The following is a 14,388-nucleotide window of genomic DNA, read 5'->3' on the forward strand; positions in this document are numbered from 1 at the left end:
TAATTACTGACAGATGCACATTCTTACTTTAGTGGCCAGATTGTTCACCATGGGCTACAGCGGCCTCTCAGCTTCCATGAAGAGAGAGGTCGAGACCAAGCAGCTCTTGCTGCAGCGATGGGGGGAAGGAGAAAGCCACGAACCCACATCACCTTCCTCGTTCAGACCTCACACTGTCGGCACTAAATAACAAAGGAAAGGCATCACATTAGATCAGAACATAAGCAAATCAGGGAGAGGTAGCCGGTGGCGGATGGCTTATGAGATTCTGCTCAAATATATGCTGTGAGATATATTTGCAAGAAGGTAAGAAGCAAGAAAAAGGAAGTACAAGAAAAAAGAAGACAACTGTTGAACGAAGGGTGAATATACAGGATGCAGGAATGTATCGTGAGAAGACTTCTTTAAAGGAAAAGACTTGTAAAACTGGTGTTCTACTCAGTCTAACCAGGTAACGTTTGAATGGCATTGTTTACTGCTTTAAAGTCTGCACGTTCATTTCACTGGGTTTCTTACCTGTCTGATTCTGGAACAAAAAAACAGTATGTCAAATGACTGCCATGCAAAATGCTATTGTTCCTACCACTCAAGGGGTGGTTCGCATCACAACACTGCTCGTCAGCAGCAATGCTAAAGACGAAACGTTGAGGACAACTACATCGTGTCAGACGGTGCTTACTGAAGGGGGCTTGAGATGTCCTTTAAATGAAGAAACGAGTATTTTTTCTATCTTTATCTGTGATGACTACATTAGGTTCGTTTTCATGGTGGTATATGCTCAGTGCATGGGTATATACAATGCGTATACACGACGCTCTGTGCAGTGCAGAGCGCCCTTACACACAGACCTTCTCCTGAGCCCTACAAAGACAACACTTAAATGTCAACACCACGTCAGGGCTGGAATGCAGAATGTGAATGGAGGAGTTGCCGTGCAGGCTTCTCCATGCCAAGCAAATGATTTCTATCCAGGAAGCTGCCAAGTAACTGAGGGAAGCGACTGAGCATTTCCGATCATTGGAGACGCAACATCCTGAGCACCTCGAGCTGGAAAACTCTAAATCTTTCCTTTGATAGAATACGCAACAAGTACAATTTTCTCACTGAGCTCATCTTTGCGTTGAATATATGCTTCCACGTGAATACGTACCTTAAGACTTGAGTAAATTTCAAAGCATGCCTACCTTTTTTTTTGTGGCGCACGAGTTAGCTAACTAGGATAGCGTTACGTCCTGGAGTTTGGGCTGGTCCTGCACAAGAGCTTCCCGACATGCCCACAGCACGTGGGAAGGGCATGGCGCCCCAGAACTGAGCCCCTGCCCATTGCTCCTGGTGTGCACTCTGCAAACAGGAGGTGGAAAACAGAGAGAGCAGAACGTGACAACTTGAACGCTTTTAAGAGGAGAAAGTTCCTTTCCTTGTCCTTCTTGCCTTGCCCAGTGGCGGGGAAAAAGTGACTGACCTGAAGCCAAAGAAGCTGATAAATGCAGTGGCTCTTTGAAGGCAGGGTAATAGCTTCTCTTACAGTGATGGAAATGGATCCAGGATGACAAAGAGACAGTCATCACCGTAGATATATGGTCTTCACTGCGAGTGAGATGGATTTATCCCAATCAAGGGGAATCAAACTCGATGCAGCACACAGCCACCCACCAAACCCAGTGAGAGTTTCACCTAAGAAAGGCGTACATGAATGGACTCACTGATGAATGAAAGGTGAAATAAAACAATGCCCGATTCCCCTTCATTTTAAAAAGCTTTGGCAAACTCAAAGCTCAAATCTTCTCCCAATTTTCACATTTACACATTTTATATTTTAAAACATCAGAAAACCCATGCACTTTGCACAATCACAGAGAAGATGGGCAGGGTCTCAGCAGACCGGTTAGCAGTTTTACATTTCGACTGCCCCCAAAATTCTGTTCTCCAAAACATTCCCGACTGCCACCTGTTTTGTATGTTGCTTTAGGCGCTTTGATATGTAAACACTTTTTTTTTTTTTTTCCAAATTTCAAGACTAAAAGGACCTTAGTTTTCTTAGCAAATGGATTTCTGATTTTTATAATATTCCATGGTTCTGATTTCATCTCAGATCATCTATAAGCGTCAAGTCCTTCTAAAAATATTTTTATGGAAGCTAATGCTCTTGCAGCTAATTTTCACAAAAAAATCCCATTGAACAGTATCAATCCAAGGCAAAGCTACTGCTTAAGGAAGGGGACCTCAGGAAAAACAGGATTCTTCCCAGAAAACTAATACAGCCCTCGAAAAAACTCAGACTGTCATAAAACCTGAGCAGCTGGCAACTCTGTCACCATGAAGTATCCATATGGAAGACCGAGATGTGTCAAACTACCCAAAACGAGTTTGGATAGTGCAGAAGATGGAATAAATAATTCAGTATCTTCAACACTTTCAACAGCAGGTAGTAGATATGCTACCTGCTTCTACAACGTGCCAAAATGTAACATGCGAGTGAGAGCGAGAGAGAGAATGTGAGTATCTCCAACCTGTTTTCATGAGGAGATTTTGCTCGAGGAAGTTCTCTTTTTAGAGGCATATGATCCGTATCAGATGTTTGTCAGGAGCAGGCAGCACTGTAGAACATTAGGAATAACTTAGGAACTTTAATATATATTCACAAAGTGCCCGCTGCCTCATACATTTCTTTCTATCTCTCTGTATGTATCTTAACCAAATGCGACAAAAATATAAAGGAAGTGCAAATATTTATTTTTCCCCTTCACACTTCTGTAGTGGAAGTTGCTGTGGCATAGTGACAACCTTCCTGCCGTAACACCAGCTGAGCAGACCGTTCAGGATGATCGGCTGAACTTGCAATGAGAGCCACAATTTACATGTTTCTGCTCTGTGTTCGTGGAACAGCTCCACCACAGAACTGTACTTTGCAGTGTCAGTCTTCATCCTTGTAGCAGCGACACGCTGGCGTATAAACATACACTGTTTATACTTACAGAAGATAAAGCAATGCTTCTGTTGCCTAAGAAATTAAAATACAGCCATTTTGTGCTTTAGAATGACACACAGACGTGTGTGTTGTAACAAATAAATAAAAAAGCTCCACTAGAAGAGAGGCGCATGTCAGGGCACACTAGGCAGAAGCCTGCGGGAGAATATGGGGCAATTCGAGCTGCTCACCAGGGCCACTGCAGCATCTCGCAGCACAGTTGCTCCTCCAGCTCCTCCTGCATGCAGAAGGTGATGCTCATGGGGATGAAGGCTGCGGGAAAATCCCTCTCCCCGCTAGGTACCAAACCCCCACGGGGAGATGTTTCTCAACCAGCACTTCACCTGGGGGCAGCAGGCAGAGCAACATTCAAAAGCATATCAATGGGGAAAATTTCAGTCTTCGACTACTGCACGGTATTTTCAGCCACTAGCCTTTCCTACGAGCTAATTTCTGAACTTGGTGAAGCCCATACTCGCTACCAGACCTGAACGATTACACCAAAATGGCTGAATGGCCAAATGAAGTGAGATTTTCAAAGAAGTGAGACAAACGCTCTCCTAAATTCAAAAGCTGCCAAACATATTTCATCAAACTTTCAAAAAATAATTGTTTTGTCTGTTCTGAATTAAGCTGTAAGTGCTTTAAGAGAGGTTTCTCTACAAACATGGCTAAAGATCACAAAGGGGAGCATTTGGATTCAATGGAACCCTTCAGTCGTGTATGTCTTAAAGAAAACTTGCAACATCCCTGGCATATACCATAAGCTGATTTATTTCCATTTACGTAACGTGTTTTTAAAGTGTAATCTGAATTGATGCCCTATCGTTTCATTTCACGTTATCACAACAGGCCTTTCTCTGTAACGCTACCAGCAAAAGGGAAGAAAAAAAAAAACCAAACCTCTCAGCCTTGCAGCCTGGGCGAGGCAGCTCGCTCTGCAACGTGGCCGGAGCTGCTCACGCGGCACACAGGGACCAGCGCAAGGACTCGCAGAGCAGTGCAGAATTTGAAGGGAACACGCTAAGCTTACAGCGAGAGCACTTGGTAGCTCTGAATCCGAAGCCTTTTGCCCATTTTTGAAATGTTCTCCAGGTCCTGGCTGAAAGTTCTGCAGATTTGACCACCGTGCTGTTACCTTACAGTCATGTTTGGCTAATTTTTACCATACGGAGACAATTCCCAAGTAAGCAAACTGAACCTCAATGCTGCAACACTGAGACTTCCCCCCCATGGAAAAATCTAATAATGAAGTATTACTCCAAAAATAATGCTTTTATGTTTCCAGATACTTAAAAATTGTTTTCCCAACTTACCTCATATGCAACCGTGGCATTATGAAACTTCTGAAATCGTTTTACGATTAAATAAATGAACGCCCACTATTCCCCAGTAACATGTAAGAGAAATACCAGGGTGAGAAGAATATACCAGACACTTTCTAATCTTTAAGATTCAGAAACTGAGGCCAAAGCTTGCTTATCGAGGGCCATGAAGAGAATCAGTGCCACAGTGAGAACTCGGGAGCCCAAGCCAGAGTTGAAGATAAGAGGAAGTCACGGTCTGGTGATTTAATCAATCCCTGTATTATCATGTCACTCTGCCTACATATCTTACGGACCCTGCTCACCACAGTACCTGACAGACTTCCTGAATGAAATGTTATCTTCATGAGACCACGCGTAGTGATTCAGTATTTTCAGATATCATATTTTCAGGCACAGACAGTATGTGTATGTGTACATATGTTTGTACGCATTCGCACACAAACATAAGTACGCAGCGACAACAGGCGTCTATCCTACAAAGATTTATATTTATGTTATACATGTTTGAATACATAAATTTACCTGCACTCCTATCAAATGCCACAATGTAACTGTGAAATACTATATTCTGAATTAAGCTATTTAAACTGTGGCCAGGAAAATTGTTGACAACAGCTAATTTGTTATTGGGAAAAGATCGTGCAGCTCTCTGCCACAGAAAGCTAAAAATCTGTTCGAGGTGTCTGGTCGACAAGCTTTCGTATCTGCAGACACGGAGCGAAGTGAAATATTTTTGGTCAAGGTCTCCAAATAACACAGTTTTTCCGGTGATGCCTTTGGACTACATGCAAAACCTTTCAGGGACTCTTGAAAAGGAAACTTTGCTCAAGCTGTTTGTCAAGATGACCGGAGATACTCTTTGGAAACTATTTCAAAAAGAGTTCTGGACCATTGGTAGTTGCACAATCATATGGGATTAATTTTCTGTATATATCTCTACATAGTGCTGGATGAAACAAATTAACTTTAAAATTCAAAGATCTTTACACAGCCCTGTGCTCTTAGGTACAGATATTTAAGCAATCTCTACTTCCCGTCAAACACAGAAATGGATATTAAATTACATGAAATTATTAGGGGAAAAAAACTAGCATGATTTCTGTTCTACTTTCTTTGTTAGCTCCTGCATCTTGCTATTTCTCACACTGAGTGTAAGAGATAATTTATTATTATCTGTGATTTCAATGCCTTCCTCAATTAAAACACTATGTGTGTGCTGGACGCACAGAGACGCCTCTGAAGCCCAGATGCAGTCTCACAAGGCTCCGCCACAGGAGAAAACTCCAGTACCTGGCTCAAGAAAACAGTGTTCATTTACCTTGTTCCTTTCTGCAGTACCTTGAGACGATTTCAGGATGTCATCTGTTCATCCACCTTTCTTTCTTTTCTTAAAAAGAAATTAATAAATACATGGAGACGGGGAAACATGACCGTTCCTGGCTTTCCTGAACCCCAAACCCCCAGCTTGGCCCCGTGACCACCACCTAGAGGTGCTCAGCACGGTGGGAGCTGCCCCAGCCTGCGGGCACATCAAGAGGGGGACGTTTTCATGTAGACTTCTTATGTGGTAGTAAAGAAAGGAATACGTTTAGGTGATTTTTGTTCGTTTTTTTTTTTTTTTTTTTTTTTTTTAAAGAATATATGGGAAATCTCCCTCTCCCTCTTTCTGTGGGACCTGTGGACTGATGCAAGCCAGTAGAGGAAGTATAAAAACTTATATCCTTTCTTGCTCCTGAGCTTGGACAAATTACAAGTATTGAAGGAGGAGCAGGGCATTTGTGAAAGAGTATAAAAAATTACACCCGTTGGGGATTACACAGTGCAGTGTCCCGAACTGTCCCACAGCAGACCACCTTAGGGCTACTGTTTCAAGTAAAAATTAAACATTACACAGAAACAGTTCAAGGTTGACATTTCCCAGCTTTGTGTCAAGTTACATTATTTGAATGAATCTCAACTTTTAAAAACATCAAAACAGCAAAGAAAAGCAGATGAGGGCCGTATAAAAAAAAAAACAAACTGGGAAATAAGACTCTTACTAGAAGCAAAACAGCCACCCAAGTTGAGTATTAACAGTGGTAGGATTAGGTAATGATGTCTTTAAAAAAAAAAAAAAAACGTCCACAATTTTTATTGCAAATTTAATATGAAAAATGCTTATTACTCTATTAGCAATTTTTACCCACTCCCTTTCTCAGGTTGCACACATCAGTTTTTGCACGTCCGTCTCACAAGAGTCACTGGATTAGGCTGAACCCAAAAGAAAGCCCAAGGTTTACACACAGCTGCTCTCCAAACCAGCACCAGGCTCTGGGTCCTGAGTTACACAGAGCAGCTACGGCTCGACCCTACTAAATACAGCCCCAAAAGTACAGGAGCAGCTCCTCAGAAGTATGGAAAAAAATATGCAGGATTTTTGTCTAAGTTACCCTAGAAATCCTATGCAGTCTTAAATAACAGAAAGCACTCAACCGCCCTCTTCTCTCAACTTCCAAGCACTTACAGAAAGCCTGTTCTTAACCCTTCTGCGCAGACCAAAAGTCCCTTTCATCTTCCATTTATTTTCATTTTTACCTGAAAGGGAGAGAAGAGCTGGGCTTTTATGCACAACAAATGAACGGGACTTTTTTGCAGTCTATTAGATTGCGGTCTCCTTCCACCGACAGGAATGCATACCTGAACTTCTGCAAAAATAACAATTTTGCCTTCTGATTTAAGTATGGCATATATTTAACGTAATGTTCATCTCTATATGTTCTCACTGTTTAAGAACTCGGTGCAGGTGTTATTAATAAAATAAATTTATTTTTAAAAAGGATGCTATTCTATAAGCTTTGAAGCTCACACATAGTCTAACTTAACCCAGCTTTGGCTCATCTGGTCTTTAAATGACTTCTTTCATGTGGTCAGCCCACGAGCCATACGTACTGCTGCTCAATCACGCCACTGTACATCGTCAGCGTGAGGATGATTTGCATGATTTGCATTTCCTGTACCATTTGAGCTTCAATGAGCTCTAAGCACCACGTACAAAAGAAACCACTGCCAAGTAATGCAAAGATTTTAGTTAAACCAGATGAGACTATTTTAGTCAGGCTGCCAATAATAAAAAAAAAAAGTCTCAGGGATATCCTGTTAAATAAGGATTTATTTGTAGGGAATCTGAACCTTAGATGAGTAGCTACATTTAAAATATAAAAGTTGCATGAATTCCTTAATAAATACGGCCTAACAGCAAATAATTCAGTGAGAATATTTTTTTCAGTGTTCCTAAGGTTTTGGCACCGCATTATGTTACTAATTTATTTATTTAATAGCACATAAATGGGTTCTGATTACATTATTTTTCCCAGTATATAAAACTAAATGTAATTAAACTGAATTAACTGATTGCTAGTTAAATTTCTCCCTATGAAAAAATCTTTTATCAGAAATGATCAATAAAAGCAGTTGGACAAATAACTATGATAGAAACAGCATTACAGTGGGCTCAATGAATAAGTACGAAAGTGTAAAAAAATGTACCAGAGCCTCGTCGTCATGAAAAACAGAGACAGATGGGGAGACAGACCTATATGATGCTACAAATAGCAGAATATCTTGTAAGGATTTCAACAAATGTTTTAAGACCTAGTCAAAATTTGAAAAACTACAGATTTGCTTGCGGTGCTGTATTTAAGTTCACCTGAAATCCAAGCTATAAAATCATCATTACTTACATTGTCGAAGTTTCAGAAATAACAAGAAAAACACAGAGCATCCTTTGAGTATCTGTAAGATCTTTTCCAGATAATGACACAATTAGCAATGCCATTGTTCAGCATAAGCCCTGCCTTCAGTACAAAAATGATTTGGAAAGTTTGCTTTAATAACTACTTTAAGAAACCTGCCTGAGGTGTAGCCCGTTCCCAAGTTAAAAACAGAAGGTGTGAACGCAACCTTCACGTGCAATAATGCATTTTACAACAAGTCTCTGCCTGAACTGGTAGATGAATTCAGTCACTAGAAAGATTAACATCTAATAGCATGCTGATACAGTGCACAGCATCTGACCAGCTGAGGGGCGTTCATCACGTACGCCTGATAGCAAGCGAAGGCAGTCTGTTAGAGCTCTGAAGGAATCTGCATATAATCATGCGTAATGAAAACCACAGCAAACTCCCATTGCTGCTCTTTCCAGAGGACATTCATTCTCAGAACATTAAGTTGCGTCTTCATTTTTCCCGACTGTTGAAATGTTACCAAATATGAGACAAACATAAACTGTTACCGAAGGGTTAAATCCTGTCTGGAATACAAAAAAATTGCTTTATTCAGCGCTGTCTGCAAATACACAGTCAAGAGCATTGTAACAGGTATATTCTATGCTGTGGCTGTAAAATATAGTAATAGAAGTGGCCACCACATTAAAAATGCATTCTGTCATTTTTCCACTTAGAGATCCCCTGTATAATTCTCTTATTTAAAGGTCAGCTAATTTTATTATGGAAAGTAACTAATAACCTTTATTAATTCTTAGACTCGCAGACTTCTAGCAAATCAACCAAATAAATAATACATCGAGGAAATACAATATGAACCAAGCTGTTGAATACAGCCTCTACCATGTAGGCAAAAGAAAAATCTGTATTTGCAACAGACAAAAGAGGTCATTAGAAATTTAATACTTTTTTTGGTTTTGTTCTGGAAATTAGAAAAGCTTGTATAGATGGAGATTTTTAACAGCGAGTCTGCTTATGCTCCCCCATGGTCCCAAACACCCAGACCATCTAATGAGGTGCAAAATGCACTGATGTTCAAGCACTACCAATAATCCCCAATGTTATACAGCACCTTTTCTGATCATTTTGGACATGCCCAATATTGGAGAGTCTAACTAAGAATTCTTCTTACAAACTTTTCTGCTGTGTCTAATTTAGTGACTAAAGAACGTGAAAATATCAAAGTTAAAAATGCATGCATTTATATTTTATCCTGGTGACATCTCCTGTATGGAAAGTACTATTAATGTCATGCACTATATAAAATGATTCAAGAACATCCACGGTTTTATTAGGCGTTTTTGTTTTACATAAGTGGACTAGAATGCAGTACTATTCATTATCAGCCTTTCCCAGCACACTGTTTTTGGTTAGTTTGCTCCTAAGAAACATTACTAGGCTTGAGCCTAAAAATAGATTGCTATTTTTGGCTATTTAATCACATGAGGAAAAGAAACAGTTTGTATCAGTCTTCTTTAATTTACAAAATAATTCCACGGTGCACCCTGCGCATATATCATGAAAATCACTGGCACACCACCGTCAGGCTCGCGCAGGGTAAGCTGCACGCCTGCTGCAGCTGAAGCAAAATGTGCTTTAAAAGATTCCAGCAACAATAGTCTTGTGACTAAATAAGAAACAGAAGCAGAAGCCATGAGCCAAGCAGATACCTATCGGTTTCCTTGAGCTTAATCTGATTAAAACATGGCTCTCAAAAATGTTAAATAGAATGCCACGTCAGAGAGCAGGCATATGATAAAAATAGTTCATGACAGGAAATCATTATTAAACCAGCATTACTAGTGTATCTGTTATGGAAATTTCCCTGTAATTTTTCAAGGTTTCCCCTTATGCTTTTCTTGAATTGTCTGTTACACTTTTTTTTTTTTCCTCAATGGCGTTTAAGTTTGAGATGTAAAAAGAAAATTATCACTGCAATTTTCCAACTAGACTCTGCTCAATACCATCTCAAGTATGTCATACATCATCTTGTCATTCACTTTAACAAGAAATCACATAATATTCATAGGCAGAAAATAATCCAAAACGGGCAAGTGCCACTATGGCAAAAACACATTCATACGACATGACAGGAAAAATCTTAAATTCAATGGCTTTCGTAATGAAAGCATCTCACTAAATTTTAAGTGGGGGAAAAGCTGCAAGGAATGACACGAGAGCTCTTCTAGAGTCCATCAACCAGATTTAGGAAAACTGAACTTTTGATAATATGCTATCACAGATCAACATTTACTTATGTGAGCTTTTAAAAATGTTAAGTTAAATTCAGTGCCCAAAAAAAGCCTGTCTCTATTGAACTGTCCTCCTCACGAACATCCCCTGGATTTCTGTGCCTCTGGAGCACCCCATAAAACACAGGATCTTGCCTTGCTTTCAGTTATGTACTCCAGGAAAAGCTTTTACAAAAAAAAAAAAATAATAAAATAAAATACTTTTACAAGGCATTATCTTACAAGGCTAAGTCCTATTAATAAAAACCTATTTTGGCATGCTGGGGAGATTTCAATAAACCTCACCCCCCAGAATCTTAGTTTCTCTTTTCAATATTGTTGTCGAGGAAGAAGCCATCGCCACGTGCTGTCCCCCCTGCAAATGGGGGTTTTGGGGCGATGCTGGACCTGAAGAGGAGCCCCGGTGTAGGCATCTGCCCCTCAGCACCAGCCCCGCAGGCCGTGGCCCCGCAGCACCGCCCCGCTCCCCAGCAGGCCGCAGCGCTGCTCGCTGCAAGCTAGGCAAATTTCAAGCTGTTGAATTTCAAGCCTGACCCGTGACTCAGAGTCATTTGCCACAGAAGTACTGCAAGACACGCACGTGGCATGCGGGAAACTGAGAGGAAGGAGGTCCGGGCCTCGTTCCTCCAAAGAGAGACATGTCCACACAAAGGCCTGGGGCCCGGCTGTAACTGAGCTCCGCACACCTGAAATCCAAGCGTGACAGCACGCCATGACAAGCAACAAGATTTTTTTCAAAACAGTAGAGTCCCTGTATTTTTTTTTGAGGTTATTCTAGAACCTACATGATTGTTGCCCTTTGGTGCCGGCCCATCTGTCCCACAACAGCCAAGCTCCGTCTGACCCGGCATGAAGGTGACTGCGCACCCTATTGCTGTGGTGCTTAAGCCTTATTCCACAAAGAGTCTTCCAAGACTATCTATTCTTCCTAATATCCCTCCCGCATTAAGAAATTATTATCTACTAGAAGGAGTAATCAGCTCATGGTTTTACTACCGTCGTCCTCTTCGACACTGCAGAAAAATACCCGAGCGTGAAGCATTAGAGAGTCAAGGTTCAAAACATCCAGATTTATTCAGATAAATGCAAATTTATTTAGATCTCAAGGCGACGCGATTGAACGCTGCCTGTTGATACAGAAATGCCCAGCTGCCGGCAAATCCAGAGCCTGTATCTCTGCAATAGATTTCTACCAGGACATGTGCAATGTCAGAGGGAAGGATGCACAGCCTGAAATGCCAGGAGGAAAGGCCAGAGACAGTTAAAATGTCAGAGCATGGCAAAACACAGAAAGGGAAGGAGTGTGGAAAGCCAAGATGAACTAAGCTGGAGTCATCTGCAAACTGGTCTGCAAGCGGTGCCTGAAAATTACTTCCAGTGTTGCTAAAAGCCCAAATAAAACATAGAGGATCCGCCCCACAACAAAAGCTTACTGGGAAGAACAGAACTACTCTCACCCAACACCAAAATCTTGAAGCATGGGCAAGGCAGGGCAGTTACTCTGCTTTCTGAATGGCGCAGAAGACCTCAAACCAGTGGACACCCACATCCATGAAGCAGAACCTCTCTCCCCGCACTGCCCAGCCAGCTCCAGCCTCCCCAAGCCCACGACAAGGGGACGGCACCGCACATCCCAGCCGGAGCCAGGGCAGGGGGCAGAGCTGGCTCTTTGCACCACAAGCACGTCCACCAGTATGTCTTTCTCATTTACTGCCCCCCTCCGATCCACTTTCTCTACATTACCCAATGAAACAAGACAAGGTGCAGGGGAAAAAGAAGCAATCTTGTGGCTCTTAACAGCAAAAATATGTATTTGCACAGTCACATGGAGGACCAGAATACCTCCAATCACTAAAGGCTAAAGTAGTCATCCACTTCAGAAGAATGACCAGTAAATAAACAAGAATCTGCAGAGCTATTAACTGCAAGTAGCAATTTCAACCTGTGACATGAAGAGAAGCATCCTATGTACTAAAACCACCGATATATCATACAGCAGAGTCACATGCAAAATAACCTCTCACCTAAAGAAACTATTTTGTTTAAGAAGCCAAACAAAAACAATCTAAAATATTTATTGCCATGAATTTCATCCTTGTCCCATAAACTGCTTAAGAGACATGACATCATGCTAACTACCTAGACCTGTCTGGTTGATAATAGACCAGATTTTATGCTGAAGACTAAACTGCAGAAACGTGAAAGGGTGCAAATCTACAGGTCATCAGAGATGCTGAACACAAATCTGACTTGCCAAAGCCAGAGCTGACAGTCCTGCAAATATAGAAGGTCTGGTGGTGGCAGAGGCTGACAGCAGAGAAACAAGTCTTGCACGCCTTTTTGCAAGGTTACTGCCCACAGCTCCTGGCTACGTGGCTTCTCCACAAGCCAAGGCATTTCACAAAACACAGACTGACAAGTTTGAAAAAATGCTAATACTAATTAAAGTTCAGAGCAGGGTGTAGCTGGGAAAACATTCAAAAGTAGCCATTAAAGAGCAATCCATCTCCCATATAGCTAAGCGTATCTTGAGTCAGACCTTCTCCCCCCAGTCACAAACATCCCTTGCTTTCCACGTGGCACCTCGCAAATGAAGCGAATGCCTCAGCACCAGTCATCTGTACCCAAACGCACCCGCTGCCAGGAATTCAGACGCAGACCTTGAAAAGTCAACCAATGCCTACTGTCTTGCTTCCAGGTCACACCACAGCCGAGGACGGGCTGATTTTCAGGTTCCAGTTTGTACACAATGAAAGTCCAAAACAGTGTTGCTAGGGCACTCGCAGATCGGTTCAGTTCAGTTTTAAACATGAAAAACTTCCCAAAACTCAGAGAAAGAGCAGCTAATGAAATTTAGCGTGAAGGAGATAAAGAATTGTTGCTGAACGTGTGTACCACCTAAGCCTAATTTTACTGCAGCCACAAACTCTGCTGTTTCTTCCTGTGAACTCATTTCAGCTCCTCTTTGGGGCAGTTAGAAACTTTCAGTCCACCAAGAGAAAGGTAATAGACAAAATAGTTTTGATTGCTGCAGTTCTGGAATAAATTAATGATTTCATCAATTTTACAGCATATATTTGTCAAGAGCTTACCTAATAAATTAAAAAATTAGAATGTTGCTGCTTTCTTACTCTGAGTAATCTCCTCAAGAAGACTATTTCCAAACATTTAAAAGAAAAGTGTATTTTACAATAGGAAAAATAAATATACCACATTTCAAATCCATTAAAATATAAAGTTCTGGTTACAGGCGCAACAATCTGCCTAATTAGTTTTTCCTAATTAGCAGGATGCTCTAACCTCTTTAATAAGACTTCTGTGGACAGAATGTTCCATATTGGTTATCCATCTGAGGGAAAACTAAACAAATACTTCTGGAGTACAGCTAATAGACGGAGCGTGGTCAGGCTTTGTGGTCAGAAGGCTGCTTGCATGGTCTGGCACTTAATACTGGCAATCTGCAGAGAGACGAAATACTCTACCTACAATGCACCGCAGCTCGCATTACAACCCCCTTGTAACACTGGCATTTTAGAGACAACATCAAAGATACTACAAGCAAGAGTTAAGAAAGTTACAGTTTTAAATTCCACAGCAAGTGCTGGGATGGAAATCGAAAGAAACGAACACACGTATGGTCCAAAATGTACTGTGCTAGGGTGAGCTAAAGAGATAAGGGGAAGGCAAATACCAAAGTGATGCACACACAGGTTTTGTACCTTCCTCTTCATGACTCACTCATAGTCAAGCAATAGGCAACAACATTATCTTTGACTACTATCTCATCCAACAAAAAAAAAACATTCCTGTTATTATTATATTACTGTATCTCGACCACGTAATGCAAAGACTACTGGCTAAGAGAAATGCAGAGCCCCAGCAACATCTGTGGTCAGCGGCAGATGTCTGAGGATAAGAAAATTCAGGCCCCTGTTTTGTTAGGAGTTTGCAGAACAGCTGCTGAGCTTCATCCCAGCAGCTGAAATATCCTTCACGCAGCCTAAAATTGCAGGAAGCAAGCAAGCATCTCAAACGTCCTCTCAGCCACCGACTCCTTCTCCCTGCTCGCTCAGATGCTC

General features: G+C 41.4%; 1 protein-coding gene across 20 annotated transcripts in view; it reads right to left on the minus strand.

Moving 5' to 3' along the window:
- Nucleotides 1–14,388, minus strand: part of GTDC1 (glycosyltransferase like domain containing 1) — a 193,644-nt gene that overhangs the window by 110,776 nt on the left and 68,480 nt on the right. Inside the window, exon 2 of one of the 20 annotated variants that reach the window (XM_035331024.1) lies at nt 1,463–1,674. The exons of the other annotated variants lie outside the window; for them this stretch is intronic. The gene's annotated coding sequence lies outside the window, so the exon portion shown is untranslated. The remainder of the gene's footprint in view (nt 1–1,462; nt 1,675–14,388) is intronic. 20 annotated transcript variants of the gene reach the window in all.

Source organism: Oxyura jamaicensis, chromosome 7 (assembly GCF_011077185.1).
Source record: "Oxyura jamaicensis isolate SHBP4307 breed ruddy duck chromosome 7, BPBGC_Ojam_1.0, whole genome shotgun sequence".
NCBI classification, from domain to species: domain Eukaryota; kingdom Metazoa; phylum Chordata; class Aves; order Anseriformes; family Anatidae; genus Oxyura; species Oxyura jamaicensis.